Here is a 9,873-nt window from a genome sequence, read left to right as displayed (position 1 = left end):
TACATTATAATTTTTGACCAAGTATACCTATTTATTCCCTAATAGGTAGAATTATTTTATTTTTATTACTTATAGACATGCAATTTCTCTTTAAAAATAAATAAATAAATAAACAAAAACAAACAAACATAGCCATGAAAAGATTTTGTTTTGGCTGTACAGCACCAGAAATGGTCCACCAAGTTGTTTTCAGATAACTTCATAAAAATAATTTCAAATTTGGATCTATTGATTGTTTAATATATTGAGCAAATTAGCACACTGGAAATGAATTGTTTTTCTATAAAATGAAAATGTATTAAATATAAAAGCAATCCAAATTTCTATAGGTGGCATTTTAAACAGTATTACGCTTTATTATATTTATTATTCATTATAAATGGTATAAACAGTGATGTATTTGTAAAACTTAAATTACGTTTGCATTGCTTTTAAATAAATAAAATTAACTGAACTTTAAATTTCAACCTGCCATGACTTTTACAAATTAGCCTTACATATTACATATTCATTTTACATATTTAACAATAACATATTTAAACTAGAAGAAAATGTGAGTGGTGCCTGCCATGGCAATATTTGTCACCACGATATCCCACCAACTGCCCCAAGTTGAAAGATGCCACCCCCATGACAGTAGGATGTTCTGGTGCAAAGATATTGGTGTTGTTCTATGGTTGCTAGGTTAACCCCATCTGGTTGTTAGGGAGTTACCAGTGTGATACTTAAAAGGCTCCTTGCCAGCCTAAGTCAAATGAGCCAACCCGGAAGTGTCAACCATGTTCTGGTGCAGATACACTATATTGCCAAAAGTATTCGCTCATCTGCCTTTAGACGCATATGAACTTAAGTGACATCCCATTCTTAATCCATAGGGTTTAATATGACATCGGTCCACCCTTTGCAGCTATAAGAGCTTCAACTCTTCTGGGAAGGCTTTCCACAAGGTTTAGGAGTGTGTTTATGGGAATTTTTGACCATTCTTCCAGAAGCACATTTGTGAGGTAAGACACTGATGTTGGACGAGAAGGCCTGGCTCACAGTCTTCGCTCTAATTCATCCCAAAGGTGCTCTGTCGGGTTGAGGTCAGGACTCTGTGCAGGCCAGTCAAGTTCTTCCACACCAAACTCGCTCATCCATGTCTTTATGGACCTTGCTTTGTGCACTGGTGTGCAGTCATGTTGGAACAGGAAGGGGCTATCCCCAAACTGTTCCCACAAAGTTGGGAGCATGGAATTGTCCAAAATCTCTTGGTATGCTGAAGCATTCAGAGTTCCTTTCACTGGAACTAACGGGCCAAGCCCAGCTCCTGAAAAACAACCCCACACCATAATCCCCCTCCACCAAACTTCACAGTTGGCACAATGCAGTCAGACAAGTACCGTTCTCCTGGCAACCGCCAAACCCAGACTCGTCCATCAGATTGCCAGATGGAGAAGCGTGATTCATCACTCCAGAGAACGCGTCTCCACTGCTCTAGAGTCCAGTGGCGGCGTGCTTTACACCACTGCATCCGACGCTTTGCATTGCACTTGGTGATGTATGGCATGGATGCAGCTGCTCAGCCATGGAAACCCATTCCATGAAGCTCTCTATGCACTGTTCTTGAGCTAATCTGAAGGCCACATGAACTTTGGAGGTCTGTAGTGATTGACTCTGCAGAAAGTTGGCGACCTCTGCGCACTATGCGCCTCAGCATCCGCTGACCCCGCTCTGTCGTTTTACGTGGCCTACCACTTTGTGGCTGAGTTGCTGTCATTCCCAATCGCTTCCACTTTGTTATAATACCACTGACAGTTGACTGTGGAATATTTAGTATCGAGGAAATTTCACGACTGGACTTGTTGCACAGGTGGCATCCTATCACAGTACCACGCTGGAATTCACTGAGCTCCTGAGAGCGGCCCATTCTTTCACAAATGTTTGTAGAAGCAGTCTGCATGCCTAGGTGCTTCATTTTATACACCTGTGGCCATGGAAGTGATTGGAACACCTGAATTCAATTATTTGGATGGGTGAGCGAATACTTCTGGCAATATAGTGTATATGTTTTGCTACTTGGTTGCTAGGGTAACCCCATCTGGTTGCTAGGCAGTTACCAGGGTGATACTTAAAAGGCTCCTTGCTAGACTGAGTCAAACGAGCCGAACAGGAAGTTTCTACTAAGTTCTGGTGCAGACATACCGATCTAAGCGATTTTGAATGGAAGTCAATGGGGTTTCCATGATGATACTTGAAGACTGATAGCTCACCCAAGTAAAACAAGCCAACTGTCATGTCTCTAGGACATTTTGATCAGAAGGTATCACTCTCAGCCATTTTGAATGGAAGTTAATAGGGCTGGTTGCTAGGGTTCTCTAAATAATTGCTAGGGCGTGGCTAGCCAGTGACCAGAGTGATTCTTATTGGCTGATTACTAACCTGACTCAAGAGCCAATCCCCAAGTGTCTACGACATTCTGTTCTGAAGATATCCTTCTGAGCCATTTTGAATTGAAGTCTATGAGGGAGGTTGCTTGGGTGCCGTAAATGGTTTCTAGGGCATGGGTATGCCATTTCCAAGATGATACTTAAAGACTGATTGGTAGCCCGAGTGAAATGAGCCCATCCCCATGTCTCTACGGCATTCTGATTGGGAGATATGATCCCACAAAATTTAGTGTCTTTTCATAGTAGGAAAAAAATTATTGTTCCCTATCTGTCACTCACTCGACGTTGTGTCGATGTAGTGACACTAGGGGTCACTCTTGGGAGCCCAAGACACCTCTGGTCTTTGATAAAAGGCCAATGATAATTGGCGAGTGGTATTTGCATGCCACTCCCCCGGACATACGGGTATAAAAGGAGCTGGTATTCAGGTTTTATGCTGAGGAGCCGAGCCAAGGTCTGGCCATTTCAGTGGGTAGTTCAGCGTTGTGGCAGAAGGGACACAATGTCTCATTCCCTCCATCAGGGAACAGAGGTTACGCAAGTAGCCAGGACATTCCTAATCTGTCACTTACTCGAGGTTGTGTCGATGTAGTGACACTAGGGGTCCCTATACGAAACGCCACAACTGGCTGAACTGTGTTACGCGAACTGGCAGTGTGTGACAGGCAGACCTCTGTGTGCCTCGTAGCCAGCACACCAGGCCGACACGTAACCTCCCCCAACATATTTATGAGTGTCCCTGTAAGGTAACCCCATGCGATAGATATCTTCCGCTAATTCATTTCCCTGTTGGCAAACTGCGTCTTCCTTGGGCAGAGCCCCTCTGCCCCAGTCTCCATGTTTGTAGTAACTCCTCCCCCGTTGGGTAGGATCTACCTTGAGACTCTCCACATGGTCGTCAAGACCATGTGACGTATTTTTTTCCACTTAAATATCCCCCCCTCTCTTTGGGTGAGGTGTGGTCTCCGCGGTGTCCTCCCCTTGGGAGGGACACCCCCCGACAAGACTTGGCGGCCCAGTCGGATAATCCCATTTCTTTTTTAGGGAGTGGAAAAAAAGAAGGGGAAAAGAGGCCATGAATGGGTTAGCCTGTCTCTATCTTTTGGGTAGTCGACTTGCCCCCAAAGGGCTGTTCGACACTCATAACTATGTTGGGGGAGGTTATGTGTCGGCCTGGTGTGCTGGCTACGAGGCCTTTTATCAAAGACCAGAGGTGTCTCGGGCTCCCAAGAGTGACCCCTAGTGTCACTACATCGACACAACGTCTCGTTCCCTCCATCAGGTAACGGAGGTTACGCAAGTAACTAGGAAGTTTTCATGGGCGAGACCCTTGCCATAGTATGCCTATGTGGCCGTTTTGGGCTGGTTTTACCCCACAGGGACACATTTTACCACCAATCTCATGTAATACTCCAAAATGGCTTGCTAGGCCGTATGAAATGAGTCCACCCACATGTCTCTACGAGATTCTGATCCGGAGATATGGTCCGTCAAAGTTCGTCACAATGCAAAGTCTATGGGATTTTTCAGGATGCTTTTTGCCCCCTATGGGTGCACCATACCCCCCATCCCTTAGAAAAGTCATAGCACATGTGTCGTAAATAGGCCGGTCAATTTGACACCTCATTTGTGGGTCTATGACAAATGATGTGGGAGGAGTTAGGTGCCGAAAAAGTGTACAGAAGAATAATAATAAGTATGTGAGATTATATTAAGTAACTTTAAGTAGATTTCTTAAACTCAGCTAAGTCCTGTGAAAATTACTTCCTTTATTTACATGGTATAAAAGTAATGTGCTTGCTGTCTTAAAACAATAATATCACATCTTTACTCATCACACAAACACTTATGAGAAATAAAAAACATATAAAGTATTTTTAAAATGGCACACACAGAACTCAAAACCTGGTATGTTAAACATGACAAGGGTAACAATCAACAAATTGGGACTGAACCATATAAACGTTTTGTGTTGACCAATCTGAACTTAAAAAATGCATTGATCCAACTCCCTGCTATGCATTCCTGAAAGTTGCCAAGCAAAAACTACAATAATCTACTAAACCTTTCAATGTTTTCATATTCTACTAAACCTTTCAATGTTGTTGTTTCAATGTTACATGTTATACTGAAAAATCAAACGTATTATAAAAAAAAAAAAAAAAAAAAAAAAAACTTAAGTCAAATTAATTTCTACTTCCTTAAATTCAAATTCGAATTGCAATTCTACATACTTTTTTCTACCTCAGTTCAAATTCTGTATAAATTCTGGAGTTGAATTGGCATTCTTCATTCAATTCTGAATGGTGCACAACCCTGCCGTACACACTGCTGTTTTCAAATGTTTTCGAAAAGTTGCTCAACCACACTGAAACATATGAAAAGTTCCCTTACTGAGCTTCCCATGCTATTCTGATTGGGAGATATGATCCCACAAAATTTAGTGTCTTTTCATAGTAGGAAAAAAATTATTGTTCCCTATCTGTCACTCACTCGACGTTGTGTCGATGTAGTGACACTAGGGGTCACTCTTGGGAGCCCAAGACACCTCTGCTATTGCCAAAATGCTATCAAAGTGTATATCAGGCAAAACAATGCCGCTTCAACACGTGCCGCCATCTTAATTGTTTTGGGTTGAATGCATCAAACGACTGCATCACATGACAACAAATACATCATCGTTTTCCAATGGCTCTGTTTTTCCAGTCCACACTACAACGACAAGACAGCATTTTTAAATTTATCTTGGGAGAGTGTTTTCTAAAAGCTCAAAATAAAAGCTGTCAGAAACGCTGTCTCAGTGTGGAAGAAAAGCCAATACGTAGAGAAAAAGACACGTTTTCAAACGAAAAGCATTAGTGTGGACATAGCCTTAATCACAAGCCAACGGATCCCCTTGGAGGACAGGGAGAGATTTTTTTTTCCGCGTGTGGCGGATTTCCGAAACTTAGGAAGGCAAGGAAAGACTCATTCATATTAATGAGGATACCTGATTGGTTAGGGTTTGGTTTAGGGGTTGGGTTAGCGTTTCTCTGACTAATCAGGTAGTGCTTTCCTGTTGAATATTACCATACTGAATCTTTGAATTAGTTATCGCTTGCCATCCTTCATTTCAGAAACTTGCCAGCAGGTGTCAAGGCTGATGGCTCTGCACTGAAAAAGTGAAGTGGCTCAAATGTACTTTGCTGAAGATGACAAAAATGCTACAGTAACCTGCAATATATGCAAAGTGACTTAGAAATACTAGGTTATGCATTATCATTTAAAAAGGCACCCGCTACCGCTAGTTAGTGATTTTCAACATGATCAGCACAACTTTGTGTGTTTGGACATCTGATCTGGTTGCTGTTTGCTCCTTCAAGAATGCGATTTGGCGACAATTAGAAAAGCAATTCAAGTTGGAGTATGATGACATAACAGCATGCATCCCCATCCTGCTTGCTAGATCCTGTGCCCATCCGTAATCATCTGAACATGTGACTGCAAGAGGAGGGGGAACTGCCTGCAGCTACAGGTAGTCCAGGCTACACTAAAATATGTTTCGATACTTATGTTAACTCTATAACTTTACAGCTCAATGTTTGCTGGGGTCCTATAGGTTGCATATTTCTAGTAAAAAGGTGCTTATACGAGGATATAACATTATGGTTGAAGTTTATTCCATCAGATCCGGTCATATACAAAACGTTTCTCAGACCGTCAATCATAATTTTTCCCAGAACCTATAGGAACCCAGGCACTATTGCTAGATAACATGTAGATACGTTGCTATTTTTTCATTACATATAACTAACTAAACCCATTACATGGGTGGTGGCGGTTTGGGATGACTATACGACTAGTCGAATTTGGCTCGACTAATGGGTTCAACTAGTCGACTATTAAAAATCAGTAGTCGTACAACCCCTAGTAGTAACCATGTTTTTTGGGGGGTTTTTTTAGGCAGAAACCATAATTTGGACATAATTACCCATAGTTTTGCTATAATAATATTATAGTAACCATGACTAGTACATTTTGTGGTAACTATGGTTTTACTACAAATACCATAGTTCAGCTATGGTTACTGTAGTAAAAACAGTTAATTTATTGCAAGGGAATACAAACTATTACGAGGGAAAGCAAAACTTATTGCAGGGAAATATGATAATCTTATAATGACTGAATTTATGCAGAAGGATGCAAATTTCACTTTGTCTCCCTTTAGCCTTTTTCAGCCACATTGTGGACAGAAACAAATGAAGTAGTCATTCTGGCATGATGGCACTTTTCACTATTCAATCAATTCTTCATGGGTAAAATCAAGTTTTCTCATTGAATATCCTGTTTCACTCAGACATACATTAAATTACCAAAGTAAAATGGGTTGTGAATTTCATGCTAACAGACCTGAGATCTGAGATGAGCATTTTATTCTATCTGAACAAGACAGCTGATTTCCCTTACATGAAGATATGTGTTAGACAAAAATAAACAATGATCACCAATACAATGATGATAGTGATACTCTCCGATACTGGCGGCGATATGAAAAGAGCAAAACTCTGACCACAAACTCCCTTTTGATTTCCGACATACCCATGCAAATAAGACACAAGAGTACATGCTGTTTCCTCTGCGAGATCCCCAAAAAAACCACAGGCTAGTCACGTGAACAAGCTTCCACATTCAGCACCTTGTTCCGCTCTACTGTTGCTCCGTGCATTGGTAGGAAGTGAACAGATTACTTTTAGGAGTTACTGAAGGGTAAAACGATGCTGTAATCAAAAGTATAACTCAAGGAAAACAAGAGGAAGAGGAACAAAGTTTGTGCGAAAGGCAGAAAGACAGAGATGGAAACACAGAGAGAAAATTCCTCCTTCTTGGGTAAGCTGCATTTGATTGTGATTGTAGAGGAACCACAATCTTAAAGCAGCTGGTTGACAGCAGCTGCATATGTACATGGTGCCAGTCACCCCATACAATTTCATAGGAAATGCAGAACTAGAGCCCTATGGGGAGTCTAAGTCTGATACCTTTACCTTTCCAATTTAGGTGCAATTGATTGATGTTCATTGGAATAGAGGCTTTAAATGCCCAGACACCGTACTTCGCCATCATGAGCGTTATTTGCATTGGATCGGCATCTGATTGCATAGTGGACATTGGGCTTTCAGTCATCAGGCCCTATTTTAAGAGCATTAACACTAAGCGCAGCACTATGCCATAAGTCATAAGCGCAAAGTCAGTGGGCATTGCCATGAAGTTTAGGTATTTTCGTGCAAGCATGAGCTAAGTCTGGGCGCAAGTAAGTTTGACGAAATCACCCTCGCACTCCTGGATTCGTGAGGTGAAATCCAGGGCATGCTGAATGACTCCAGCCAGGTCTCCTAAGCAACCAAATTGGCCCAGTTGATAGGGAGGGTAGAGTCACATGGGGACTTAGAGCGCATTGGGAATTGGGCATTAAAAAGGGAAAATAAATAAATAAAAATCACTCTATATGACAACAGGTGGAAAATACCATTACAAATTAGATCATAAATACAATTGTAAATTTAAACATAATAATACTAATTGAAAAATAAATCATGACCTACAGATAGTTTAACACAAATCTCACAAATCTTTTTGTTTCGTAAGACGGCTACAACTCTGATCGTCAGGGACATAATTTGATGTTGACATTACATTTATTGCCACCTTCTGGTGGAATCTCCAAACAGCAAATACAGGAACTGAATTTAAACTTTGCACTAAGACGTGGTTTTCAAACGTCTTAGCATGATGACCTGTTTATCAAGAGGAAAATATCAAATGTATTTTTGTCCCACCTGGAGGCCCGGCTATTTTGTCTATAGTTTGTGCTTACCCACCAGCCGCACTGATATATACTGTATTGTTTTACCATTTAAAACCTAAAAAAAGTATTGATTACATGGAGGGGGAACGAGATGCTACGTAATCGCTATGGGACACATCTGAGTGTCACGTGATCTGAAGCCCTTATACAATCACTCCAATTAATTGATTGGTGCTTAAGTGATGCCCCTAGGGAGCTACGTCACAAGCTCCATAAAGGCCCTCGCTATCGCACCATTGAGTCAGATTTTCTGCAGGAAGGCACAAGCCTTTGCAGTTGCTAGAGAGTATGGCCAGCTACGCAGCATCTCGTTCCCACTCAGGGAACCAGGGTTACGTTCCACTTAACCAAGACGTTCCCTTTTGTGGGAACTTTAGCTGCGTAATCGCTATGGGAATGATATACATTCACGCAATGCGAACTGTCCAAGCCCATGTGGAAAGCATATAGTGGTGCACAAGTGAGCTAAAGCATCTGAATAAAAATAAGGAATTATAATTTTTTACTTCTGTTCCAACAGAGCGAATCTGGTAAGCAGGAGCCAAACCCTCGCCAAGATTATAAAATCTAACAAATGTATGCGAGAGGACTACCCTGCTGCCATACAAATGTTTCCAAGAACACATCTCTACCCAAAGCCCATGAGAATGCCTTACTCCTCATAGAATGGGCTCGAATACCCAAAGGCGAAGGTAAACTGCATGCTTTGTAGGCACTTGAAATTGCATCAATAAGCCAGTGAGACAGTCTTTGCTTGGACACCGAAACACCCCTGTTGTGGCCACCAAAGCACACAAACAACTGCTCTGACTTACGCCACTGGCTAGTATGGTCAACATAAACTCGCAGTGCTCGAACTGGACAAAGCATATGTAACCTTTCATGCTCCACCAAATCAAATGTGGGAGGATAGAAAGACTGAAAATGAATGGTCTGCAAGCAAAATGGCGTCAAAATAACCTTGGGCAAGAAGCCCAAATGAGGTCTTAACACAACCCTTGAACACCCTGGTGCAAAATCCATACATAAAGGATTGATCTACAGGGCATGCAAATCACAAACTATCACTAGCAGGGCCGTTTTGAATCAAAAACTTGGTTTGTAGAGACAGCACATTGTCCCGTGCCAAGAGAAGAATGCAAATTGCCATTCTCAGCATGGCATGACAGCGCATTTCTCCCTGGCGATTGATGCAGGACACCACCGTCCTGTTGCCCAACCAGACGAGGACATGGCTATCCTGAGTTTCCAGGAAGAAAAATTTAATGCCAGCAGTACGTTGAACATCTCCAGACAATTTATGTGCCAATATTGCAGCTGGCCTGTCCAAACCCCATAGGCTGGATGACCCTCGTACACAGCGCCCCAACCCGTGGAGGAGGCGTCTGTTGTGATAATCTTGTGGCAACACACCTGTCCTAACGGAATGCCCGATATCAGAAGTTGGGTCCATTTCCATGGTAACAGAGTTTGGTAGCACCCATGTGTCACTTTGAAGTCCCTTTGTGGAGTTCATCCAGCACTGAAAAGGTCTCGCATGCAACATTGCTAGACAATGGCAAAAAGACAGAACGTGAGCTGGAGACAGATGCACCTGCATTG

Source organism: Myxocyprinus asiaticus, chromosome 1 (genome assembly GCF_019703515.2).
Source record: "Myxocyprinus asiaticus isolate MX2 ecotype Aquarium Trade chromosome 1, UBuf_Myxa_2, whole genome shotgun sequence".
In the NCBI taxonomy this organism is placed as follows: domain Eukaryota; kingdom Metazoa; phylum Chordata; class Actinopteri; order Cypriniformes; family Catostomidae; genus Myxocyprinus; species Myxocyprinus asiaticus.
This window is presented reverse-complemented; position numbering follows the sequence as displayed.